General features: G+C 39.8%; 1 protein-coding gene and 1 pseudogene across 1 annotated transcript in view; both read right to left on the bottom strand.

Moving 5' to 3' along the window:
- Nucleotides 1-12450, bottom strand: part of Sult1c3 (sulfotransferase family 1C member 3) — a 67663-nt gene that overhangs the window by 35688 nt on the left and 19525 nt on the right. The gene's annotated exons all lie outside the window — the stretch shown is intronic.
- LOC114620525 lies at nt 10970-11602 on the bottom strand (annotated as a pseudogene).

Raw genomic sequence — 12450 nt, 5'->3', positions numbered from 1 at the left:
TATGCCTAAAAAAATAAAAAAAATTATGCCTACAGATGGTAATTATTCATAGTACAGGGCAATTCAGTTTTAGACAAATGCCATAGACATGTGATCTTCATAACAGCTTCCTATCCATATGATCTCCATATATCAATGTATGTAATGATGAATGAGTACATTGTATGTGCTAGCCATGGTATGAGCATTGATGTCATGATGAGAAGCTTCTACTCCAATGCAAAGACACAGTAACAGTACATAAGATTGTAGTAGGTGCTATGCTGTTCAAAGAAAATAGGGAGAGTTGGTGAGTAATGGGAATGCTGGGTTGATGGTTAAGAAGTCAGAGAAACTCTCCGAGACTTGAGATGCCATGATGGTGAATGCTGTGGCAAAGGGTGTGCAGGCAGAAGGAGCAGTAGATTCTAAACCCCAGGACTGGAGCCTAAGCTGGGTTCACAGGAAACCTGAATGTGGGCAGTCATAAGGGGCTCATGGCACAGGATGAGCTTAGATGGGCGAGTCTGGGAAATTTGGAGATAATTTGGGGTTTGTTCTAAATCAAAAGGATTTCATTGAAAACTTTAGATTCTATGCTTGAAATCAGTGCTTTGCTTTCTACTGAACAAAGAGTACTAAGCAAAGAGAGTCATTTATAAGAGGCAGAAATGCAATGGTGAGATCAGCTCAGAAACTCTTCTGTAGTCAAATAATTGCTTAGCAGCATTTTCTAAATTATCAGTGCTCAGAAGACATTTGCTACATAGACGAGTTCTGCATTTAATGTTTTGGCAAGGACTATGGGAACATGTGCAATGACTAATATTATTTAACATTATTACAGATTGGTGTTGTCCATCAACAAGAATAAATCTCAGATCACATCTGCCTAGCCTGTTGACTTCTTTTCAGTGGAAACACCTGTTGAGGTGGATTGTCTTACTTCTTGGACACCTGCAGAGATTACTTGCTTCTCTCATGATGGGAAATGTTTCCAAAGTAAGCGAGACTCTGAGGCTCTGTTGTTTGGGGACTAATAGGATTTCTTCCAAGTGTGATGCTAAGCTGTCTCGTGTGCAGCCACAAGAGGATTAAGGAATTGTTTACCAGCTCATAACGAGGTAGAACAGGATCAGAGCTTGTGATAAATGGGCATAAGGAAGAAAGCTAGGTATAATCTCTCACTGATTTTCTACTTCCCAACCAAGTGAAAAGAGAAAAATCCAACTGAGTAAGAAGAACTTATCAGAAAGCAGCATGACTATAATTGTAGGTAAGTGTGTATAAGGAAGCAAACAAATAATAAATATTAGTCAAGAGCAATAGTAAACATTTTTGAGGTTGTAGCCAAATACCCAGCAAATGTGATGCTCTGTCTTGAATACCTCAATAGAATTTTCTGTGAAAACTGAAGTTTCTGATATGAGGAGGTGAATCTTGCCTGTGGACTGCCTGCTATTTGTGGTAGTTTGGGATGAGCATCACAGATCAAATCTGAGAGAAGAGCACCATGGAATCTAGAAGTGTGAATGGGATAGAGTTATCTCAAAGTGGTTAGCTTGGCAAAAGCACTTTGAAACAAGAATCTAGAGCTAAATGGGAACCCATTGGCTTCAGCCAATTGGACACTCATGTTGGAGACAGGCTTTTCTAAGTAGCTCTATAGGTAGGGCTCCAAGACAGGCTGTACCATCTATAGATCAAGCAGAAAAATGGGCATTGACTCGTGGGAGAGTGGGGGGGATAGGGAGAGTAGTGGGAAGGAGTTTCACTATCATCTCTCAACCTCAACTTGCAGGTTGAGCAGGAAAAAGAACCGATAAATTCAGACATAACACTTAGGTTGAGGTGTGGTCTTAGTAAGAAGCCATTTTCATTGGCCCTAACCATCCCAAGTCAGATGTGATCTTGTTATGTGAAACTTGCTCCTTAGGGTCATGACTTTATACGATTAGATCCCAACATCTTGTACCTCAGAACATCATTGTGTTTGCAAACATGGCCTTTATGAGGTCATTATGTTAAAGCAATATCTCTAGGACAGTAGTTCTCAACCTTCTTAATGCTGTGACCCTTTAATACAGTTCATTATGCTGTGACTCCAATCATAAAATAATTCTTGTTGTTATTTCATAACTATAATTTTGCTATTTTTATGAATTATAATGTAAATATCTGTGTTTTCTAATGTTTTTGGGGGTTGTGACATATAGATTATGAAGTACCTCTTTAGAGAGAGTACTGGTCCAATGTAACAGGTAGATATGAACAAGGCATCTACCAGCTAAGAAAAGTGAAGGAGCTATGTGCACATCTTGATCTTGAAATTCTAGCCCTTAGGTCCATAAGACAAAAATCCCTCTTGTTATGCTTCACAATATTAGTTTTTATTTCATCAGTCCCAAGAAACTGATACAGACCTGTTTATTCCATAATATGCAGCTAGCAGCCAGAACGAATGACTGGTACAGTCTGTACAGAAGGATGAATACATGTGTATGTGGAAGAATATGTGGCAGAGATGCCTCTGTGAAGTGATGTACAGTAATGTAAGATTGTCCATGGGTCATATAAAGATGAAGTATGTGATTCTTTCTGTGTAGGCTGCACAGGAACAAGCCTGCCTCATTGTAAAACATGTATCTCCAGCTACACTAAGAATTGTGGAGGGTGTAGAGTGAAGGATGAATGCTCACTAGCAGAAAAAAATCACATAAGAAGCAAAATGAAAACTGTGACAACACTCCTGGGAGATTTGTCTGCATGTGTCCTGGAAGTTTTGAGGATAGATTTTTTTTTTTTTATGGTGGAGGTAAATTTGGAGAAGAAATTCCTATACAACCATCTCTGGTGAGGATTTGTGCTGGAGCTCCAAGGTCAGAAGCCAGACTTACCCTTTAAGTTATTGAGAAGATACCTTGTGGAAAATGTGGCCAGTGGACATTAATTCCATTTTTCTAGGAAGACTTTCGAAGGAGAAACTGTTTACATTAAAACAGCTGAGCTTCACTCAGGCCTTTCAAAAACTACATGTCTTGGTGGTTCTTAAGCACATTCATCACCATGGCTTCAAGTACTTGCAAAGGCTCCTCATGTCAGCCTGTTCCTCACTACAGTCACATCTCCAGTTCCACTGCTCTCCACAGTGCACGGACCACTCAGCTTTACTTTCCCATCTCATTACTACATACTCTTGTTTTTCCTATCTCTCTGTCACATATTTGCTCATTTTATGGTACCTGGCACAGGGTTAGAACAGACCCTTGGGTGTCTTCTGCAGTCTTGATATTGACACTGATTTGAAATGTTACTTTTTTGTATGTTATTGTATGTATTGTGTAGGGCGCGGGGTATCTCTTTGTGTTTATGTAGACGTGTCTCCACATGTGTACATGTTGAGGCCAGACATCAACCTTGGGTATCCTTTTCAAGTTTCATCCCCCCCTTGACTCTTTTATAAGCAAAATTACATGTATGTATGTATATATGTATGTATGTATGCATGCATGTATAAATTTAAATTTATGTTTATATGTATATATAAGTGTGTACTACTGTGTGTCTATGGATGACAGAGGATAATTTGTGGGAGTCAGTTCTCTATTTCTACCATGTAGAGTCCTGGGGATTGAACCCAGATCATTAGACTGGATGGCAAGCGCCTTCAGCTGCTTAACAAATTCAGCAGACTTGGCCTCCTCTCAGATACCCTATTGCTACCCAGTGTCATGGAGATCCTATAGCTTTGGATCTGTAGGACATTTCCCTTTTTGTACTCCAGCAGTTCATCAATGGGGTAAATGTTGAGGTGGGCCAATTCAAAACACTGGATCTGGGTCTGAGAGGTATTTAATCTGTGCATTCCACTGGCTTTCCCACTTTCACATCCGTGGGACTGGCACACCAGCAACCCACACAACCAGGGCTAGCCCTATCTTCCTTCCCAGGAGAGGTGCACAGCCCACTCTCCCGGGTATTGCAGCTGGTGAGGGACATGACCAGTTTCTGCTCTCATGACCCCAGAGTCATCCTGCCATTCATAGATGTAAAGGGGTGAGGGTGGGGGAAGGCATCTCTTATTCACCCAGGCTGCTGCACAAAAGACACATTGCGTGGCCAGCTCTCCCATGCTCACACCCTCAGGGTCGCCTCACTTATACCACCCTTGCCATCAGTATCAGCTCTACTTTTCTGCCCAGGTGAGGTGCAGGACCTGCTCTTCTTAATGCTACAGCAGGTGAGGAGCAGGACCAGCTCTCCTGCTCTCATGAACCCAGGGCCAGCTCTTCTGTTTGCTATAAAGGGTTGGGGAAGGGATCTCTCCCTTGCTGACACCACAACACAGCAAACAAGAGACAGGGAGGTCTGGCTTTCCCACACTTAAGCTCTTAGGCTGGATCACCTGCAGCCTCCATGTACAGAACCAAATCTATTGTACTGCTAAGGTGAGGGGCAGGGTCAGCTCTCCCAAGTGCTGCAGCAAGTAAGGAACAGAGGTATCTCTTCTGCCTGTCTTCTTTCCCCATGCCACTACACAGTAGACAAGTCCCATACCCATGCCCTCAGGTCCGGCTCACTCATGACCCTGCTACCAGGGCCATCTCTATTAGGCTGCCTAGGATAGGTACAGGGGCTGCTCTCCTGAGTGCTGCAGTTGGTGAGGGGCAAGGTCAGTACTCCTGTTCTCATGACTCAAAGGACCAGTTTTACTCCTGCTGCAGGTGTTCAGAGGTGAGGAGTGAGGAGGGTATCTCTCCCTTGTTCATGCCACCACATGGGAGACCGAGTGGCAGGGCCAGCTCTCCAATGTCCGTAGCCTCTGTAGCTTACGTGTACCTCCTGCAATGTATGAGGCCCAATTTCCTGAGTGCTGCTGCTGAATAGGAGTAGAATCAGCTCTCCTACTCTCATGCCTCCAGGGGCAGCTCTCCCATAATGCTCAGGTGAGGGGTAGGGCCAGTTCTGTACAGCCCTCAGACATCGACATGCTCCCAGGGTGCAGCCTATAACAGGGATATCATCTGGCCTTTGGTGGTAACAGACTGTTGCTTCTGTAGGACCATGGACCCAGTTGTGACTCCTGTGGAGGCACAGGCCAGGACCCAAATTCATGCCCTCTATATTGCTGTGTCTGTTTTTATATTTAACTAGCATTGGTGCCACATTATGTCTGCATTCTGATGATTTATATATAATTTGAGGCCTTGGCTGGGAAACAGCTGGCCACTGAAGCTACACATGGGATATGGATAGAATAGCTTGTTCCTTACTCTTCCTTCTGCAAGCTGTTGGATGGACCTTTAAGCTTCTACTGTACTTGCTGCTTGATAAATAAAATGCATGGTACAGGAGTGATACTTGGGTCTCTAGTTGACATTTCACCAGCTTCTAGAATTCAATTGTTTTGTAATAAGTGCGAAGGACTTATTGGGTGTTTTTAAAGTGGAAAATACTGGTGAAAAACTCTTTGCTTATTAACATAATTTCTGAATTAAGAATTTGCCTAGTGCTATCTAACAAGATTTTAAGTTTGCACATGTGTCATGTCTATATATTTCTACTGCCCTGTATTTTGTGCAAAATCTGGAAGAGTTAGAAGCCTTCAGAGTTAGAGTTATGGAGGTTGTGAACTGCCAGTTGTGTGTGCTGGTAATAAAACTGGGTACTTCTGAAAGAGAAGAAAAGTATGTGTGTCCTTATATGGCCTTCCTTGTTTCAGAAAGGATTGTGCATTGGTGATTTTAGAGTACCTATTTTACTAGAGTGGATTTAGAAGAATTGTTTCTGTCTTAGTTATGGTTCTATTGCTGTGAAGAGACACCATGAGCAAGGCAACTCATATATACATATATATGAACTTATTTAATTAATTTAAGTGGCAGCAGGCACCCATGATACTTAATGGTTAGCTAAGAGCTATATCTTGATCTGTAAGCCAACAGAGAAAGCCTGGGCATGAAATGGGCTTTTGAAACCTCAAAAAACCCATTTCCTACAGTAAGGCAACACATATATACCTCTCCTTTTCAAATAATGTCACTCCTTGATGACTCATCATTAAATATCTGAGCCTCTGGAGGTCATTCTCATTCAAACCATCACAGTTTCCAATGTTAGAAGTAGAATAGCATGGTAGCACCAAAAGTTTATCCTTATATTACTATTTTGTTTTTTTTTAGTTTAGTTATAAAAATCAAATCTAACTACTTTATTTTTAAAAGTTAGCTTTGTGCTAAATACTTATACTTATCGACCTTGAGAATAAAAAAATTTAGTATTGCACACAGTAGGACTTCTTAGAAAAGCATGCTTAGTCAGTTACTCAGTAATCTTACCAAGTACTTGAGTTCCTTATATTATCTGGTGTGTTCCATTTGTGCCACTGTGTTGGCATTTGAAATTTAGGACAATTTTGATACACCCAAGATAGCTAAGCAACTATGCCTGGAGGTTCAATCAACGTTTGGACTAGACTGAATAATTTTGTATTCTGGGAAGGATGTGAACATTTGGAGCTTTCAGTGGGTCCTGAGTTTTGGATTTCAATATTTTTCCAAGATTAGAATTGAAGAAAGTAAAAGTAAATACATGTTTTTGTGTTTTTATTACTTTGCTAGTTCTTGGATAAAGTATCAAGATCAAAAGCAACCTGGGCAGGGGTGGGTTTTTTTGCTTGGTTGTTTTTTTTGCTTACAGTTGTAGTTGATTATGAAGAGAAGGAACCTGGAAGCAGGAATTAAAGCAGAAGCCATGACTGAAACAGATGGCTATAAGCTATTGTAAACAGGCAGCTTTTGTGGAAATTTACAAGCCTGAGTAGTCACAGAGCTTGTAAATAGGTAGCCTTGGCAGACAATACCAACTTAGATAAGGACAAGTGAGTCATAGGCAGAATCATAGTGACCTGTCCCTGAACCTTCACCCAGCCGATACCCAGTTCTGAAAGATATCTGTATTCCCCTTGAACACCCACACTCCAGTGTCATCCCCTTCCCCACATCCTGCCTTTCTGTGTTTATAACCCCTGTGTCAATGAATTACGATTTGAGAAAAAATAAAAAAGTTATTAAAAAAAAAAGCAGAAGCCATGAAGAAAATCTGCTTAATGTCCAGCTCTGCCTGGCTTGTGTTATATAAGGTACCTTTCTTGTATAACGCAGAATCTCCTGGCCAATCATGTCCCAGACAACAGAGGGCTGAGGCCACCCACATCAAGCATTAATCATTAAAATGCATGCATAGACTTTCTTTGGGGCAAGCTGATGCAAGAAATATATCAATTGATATTTCCTCTTCCCAGATGACTCAATCAAATCAACAAAAATTAAAGCATCAAAATAATAAACAAAAATGTGTGTGTGTATGTGTGTTTGTGTGTGTGTGTTTGTGTGGGTGTGTATAGGTATAGGGGTGAGGGTGGGTGTGTCTGTAGGTCTATTTCTAAGTATGTATATGTGTATTCTTTTTCTTTCTATATTTCATAAAGAATACACTGAATTCTTGCCCCATGGAAAGCATATGGAATTTTGGACCCTCAATGTCCCATGCCTTTTCACAGGAGAATCACTTCTTGGTTTTATTCTAGAATCAAGTGAACTTAAAAGATTCCAGTGGAGGAGGGAATGGGTGGGATCTCCTGTGTGATATTTGGAGAATGTATTGGTAAACTTTCCATATCTATAATATAATGCTTATGAAAAACAACTTAAGAGGACTAAGTATTTGTTTTGGCTCATAGTTGTTGAAGGCTGTAGCCTGTGATCCTTACAGCCGTATGATATCTTTGTCTATGCTGGGGTCAAATATCATGAGGAAGAATGTATGGATTGCTTCATGACAGCCAGAAGGCAAAGGTACAAAGCCATTGGTGTTCTAATATCCTCTTCAAGGCCATGTCTCCATTGACATAAATTCCTTCCCTGCTAAGGAGCAAGTCCTGAACAACAATGAGTCCTTGGAAAAATTCTAGATTTCAGTTTACTATCTGCATAGGTGTGGTTGGAGAGAACCCAGCTGGACAGTCTTCAACCCACTTCAGGATCAAAGTGGCCAGTGTGGTGTGCCTTTAGCAAGAAGTTATTTGCAGAATAGGCAGGGTATACTGTAATGACTTCTTTGGGTCCTCATCTCCTTTGTGTACCTCTCAGTGCAATCTCAGATTCTTAGTGTTTCAGCAATTCTACATGGCTGACAAGTTCCTTATGGTGTATGCTGGGCCACAAGACAAGCTGAGGAGCCTGCTTAGATTCTAGTGACATGTGTCCTTGAATGAGCATTTTAATCTCTAAGCTCAGCCTACCTTCCATAAAGCAGTGATAATATTTTCAACAGTTGAGGATGTGAAGATTATATTTAGTGTCTGTAAAGAATCCAGAGGAGCAAACATCACCATATACTCAGGTTTCTTCCCTGCCTGCCCCTTGTGACTCAGTAGACACTTCCTTCTACTAAGACTTGGCATTGTGACCTATTTTTCCTGAGGTCATCCTCCCTTTCTGAGTTTTTCACAGGAGGACATCTTCATATGGCTAATGCAGGATGAATTCCTGAAGAAATGTTTTTCCCCATCATGTGACTGAGCCCATTATTGAAGAGAAACATTTTATAGTGGATCCTTCACTAGACACTGACTCCAATGGATAAAAGACTTCAAAATAAAAGCAGGTACACTATACCTGATAGAAAAGAAAGTGGAGGAATAGCCTTGAAGTCATTGGCATGAGAAAAGACTTTCTGAACAGAATACCAATAGCATAGGTACTAAGATCAACAATTGATAAATGGGACCTCAGGAAACTGAAAACATCTATAAGGAAAAGGACGTCATTATTTGAACAAAGGAGCAACCTACTGAATGGGAAAAGAATTTTACCCACACCATATCTAATTGAAGACTAATATACAAAATATAAAGAGAACTCAAGAAACTAGATACCAAAACCATATAATCCCCTTTAAAATGCAATGTAAACAGTGAACACTTAATGGAGGAAACTCAAATGTCTGAGAAACACTTAATGACATGTTCAACATTCTTAGCATCAGAGACATGGAAATCCAAAGGACTTTGAGGTTTCATCTTACACCCATCACAAATGGCTGAGATCAATAAAACAAGAGACAATTCAGTTTTGTGAGGACACAGAGTAAGGTGAACATTATTTTATTGCTGGCTGGAATGCAAACTTGTATAACCACTATGGAAATCAATGTGGCAATTCCTCAGGCCGATTGGAGTTAAGCTACTTCAAGATACAGTTATATAACATTTGAACCCTTTAAGTAAGGGTTCTTTATTCTACCACAGAGACAATTGCTTAACCATGTACATGTTGCTTTATTCATTATAGTAAGGAATTAGAAAGAATCTAGATATCTCTCAACAGAAGAAAATGTAGTATATTTATACAATGAGGCATTACTTGGCTATTAAAACAAAAGGATATTATGAAATTTGCAGATAAATTGGTGGAACAAGAAAAACCCATTCCATGTGAGGTATCCCAGATTCAGAAGGACAAATTTGGCATGTATTCACTTGCAGGAGTACAATGGCTATTAATTCAATAATAAACAAGATACAACACATAGAACCACAGAAGTATACACAGTAAGAGACTAGAGAATACAAATAAATTTCTTTGTAAGGCTGTAGAATAGAGTGTTATGGATGAATGGAATCTGGAAGATCAAGTGAGAACTGGAATCAGAGAAAGAAATGATGGAGGAATATGGGGAAATACAGAAGACATTAAGGTCCATTTTAGAGATAGTAAGGAAACCTAGTATAGTAGAAGTATTCTAAAATATGTACATATATCAATGCAATCTAAATTAAATAGACAAATAATAGGGGAAGATAGAGTTCCAGCTGGCCATCTTTTGTCATCAAATGAAGCTAACACCACTCCTGGATTAGGTTATATAAGATGGAGTTATTTTGCCAAATGGGTCTCATGAGAATCTCCAAGCAACAGCATGTGCTGTTGCCAAGACAAGGGTTTGGTCTCTTGGCAGCAAGATTCTATTGCTGAAAACACCTACACAACTCATTGAGTATGGAGAAGCTGAGTTGGTTACAACATAAGCTACATTCTAGTGTCTTCAGTCTAGGAAGTTTTTCTGCATCCTACCAAAATAAAATTATAAACACAAAAACACTTTGATCCACTATAGTGCCCTTCCTCCAAGATATGCTAGTGCAGTTGTAGTATAAAGATGGTGGGAGTAACCTACCCTTATCTGAGTTAAGACTCACTCTACAAGATGAAACCCACACCAGACAATGCTTAGATGAAAACAAAAAACAAAAGACAAAACAAAGAACTTGGTATCCTAGGGATCTACAGTAAAACCAAATACTACTGGTCTAAAAAGTGTGATAAAATGACATGGAGCGATACTCACAGATCAGTGCTTTGCTTCGCCATCATCAGAGAAATGACTTCCTGTATCGTGGGAAGAACTACTACCACTCACATCGAGATATTACACAGAGAGTGAGAGACTTTGGAACACTCACCCTAAATGAAATGTTTCCATTAAATCCTCACCCCCCCCAACACAGGAATCTCTCAAGGAAGAGGAGGTAAAAAGAACATTAGAGCCAGATGGGCTCTAGGACACCAGAGAATCAAGGCCCTCTAAATCAACATGATCAAAGCTCATATGAACTATCAGAGCCTGAGTTAGCATGCATAGGTACTGCACATGTCTGCATCAGTTCCTCTGCATATATAGTATCATTTCCAGTTAATGTACTTATGAGATTCCTGACTATGTAAAGGAATAGGTCTCTGATTCTTCTGCTTTCTCTTGCACTCTTTTTCTCTGGTTTATCTGTTCCAACACTGATGTGATAGCTTCTGTTTCGTCATATTATACCTTATCTTGTGACTTTCATTATTAGCACTTAGAAGCCTGTTCTTTCCTTTTTTTTTTTAAATCAGAAAGTGCATTTAATTAACTGATGAACGAGGTGGGGGGGTAGTCCAAAAATGGCAGGTGTAGTCTGTGGAGTGAGAATTAGAAGCGAGGGGCTCTGTAATCATCTGGCATCCACTCAATGTTGTATCTGTGGTTAGAAATGTACATGATAGGAATACCAGGGATCTTCTGGATTCTTTGTGTGAGGTCACAGTCAACTGTAGCCACAATGTAACACTTGTGCTTAGTTACTCTCTGTACCAGGCAGTCATCAGCATAGGTTCCTTTGTGTGTACATGGCAATTGGTTAAATTGTGGATCCTTGTTAAGTCTCAGTGCCACAGGATACTTCTGTCCCAATTTCTGTTTCAGCCATTACACAATCAGTTATACAAGGGATACACTTAGCATACAGACAGTCCATCATCGACTGCACTAAGTCCAGTTTGGCCTTAATGGAAAAGTTGATGAAGTTGGTATTGACAAGGATGTGGTAAGGTGTGCCCAGCTCTGTATTATACTGGAAGAACAAGCAGGAAGGATGCTGGGGTACTTGTCTTTCTTTCAGCACACTAGGATCTTTCTTCTCTTTCTTTTTAGGCTTCAACCTATCCTTTTCTTTAAGTCACTCATCTCTGAGACTAAGCATTCGCTTCACAGTCACATATTTCCTTGTTTCCTTTTGCTTCCCCATGTTCATGTTTCACTCCTGTTTCAACCTTGTTCTTTCCTAATGAGAGATGAGAAGAGAGCTGGATGTGAGGAAAAGTGGGGATGGACTAGGAGGAGTAGACAGAGGAGAAACCATAATAAGGATATATTATGTAAAAAAAAAAAAGCAATTTATTTCCAAGAGAAGGAAAAGAGAAGAAAAAGAAAATGGGTTGCCAACTTCAAATTGGGGACAGACCTATGACGGAACTATCTTCTAGGACTCAATCATCTATCATGACTCAGGTAACTTGTGAAAGATCTGTTTTCACCACATCCTAATCAGCACCTGGTGTTGTCTGTTTACTAGTCATTTCATGGAAGTGAATTGTTGACATTGGAGTTGAACTTGATTTCACATGCTTAATTGCTGTACACGTATCATCTCTAGTAAAAAGTCTTCTCTGGATTTGTTGTTCATTTCAAATTGGTTTAGTGTTATAGAACCTTTAATGTTATGGGTCACAGCCACATGTTATTAATAGTCAATAATGTGATTTGAAACACTTGCTCCAAGTCTGTGTCTTGTCTTTTCAGTCTTTGAACAGTGAGTGACTTTGGAAAAACAAAATACTTTTAGTATCAAATTGCACTCTTCCTGTCACATTTAGAATATATTATAAATATATTATATTTATGAATATATTTCTACTTCCATGAAATTACTAAGAATAAGACCTTAATATTCTAGAATCAACTATGTGATAATCTTTGGATAAGTATGTAAGTTAAATGTTATTTTAAACAACGAAATGTCTTTCCTTTTCTTTTAGCTTTTAAATGTGTGTGTGTGAGACAGAGAGAGAGAGAGAGAGAGAGAGAGAGAGAGAG

The sequence above is a fragment of the Grammomys surdaster genome, unplaced genomic scaffold (assembly GCF_004785775.1).
Source record: "Grammomys surdaster isolate TR1022 unplaced genomic scaffold, NIH_TR_1.0 169, whole genome shotgun sequence".
NCBI classification, from domain to species: domain Eukaryota; kingdom Metazoa; phylum Chordata; class Mammalia; order Rodentia; family Muridae; genus Grammomys; species Grammomys surdaster.
This window is presented reverse-complemented; position numbering and strand designations above follow the sequence as displayed.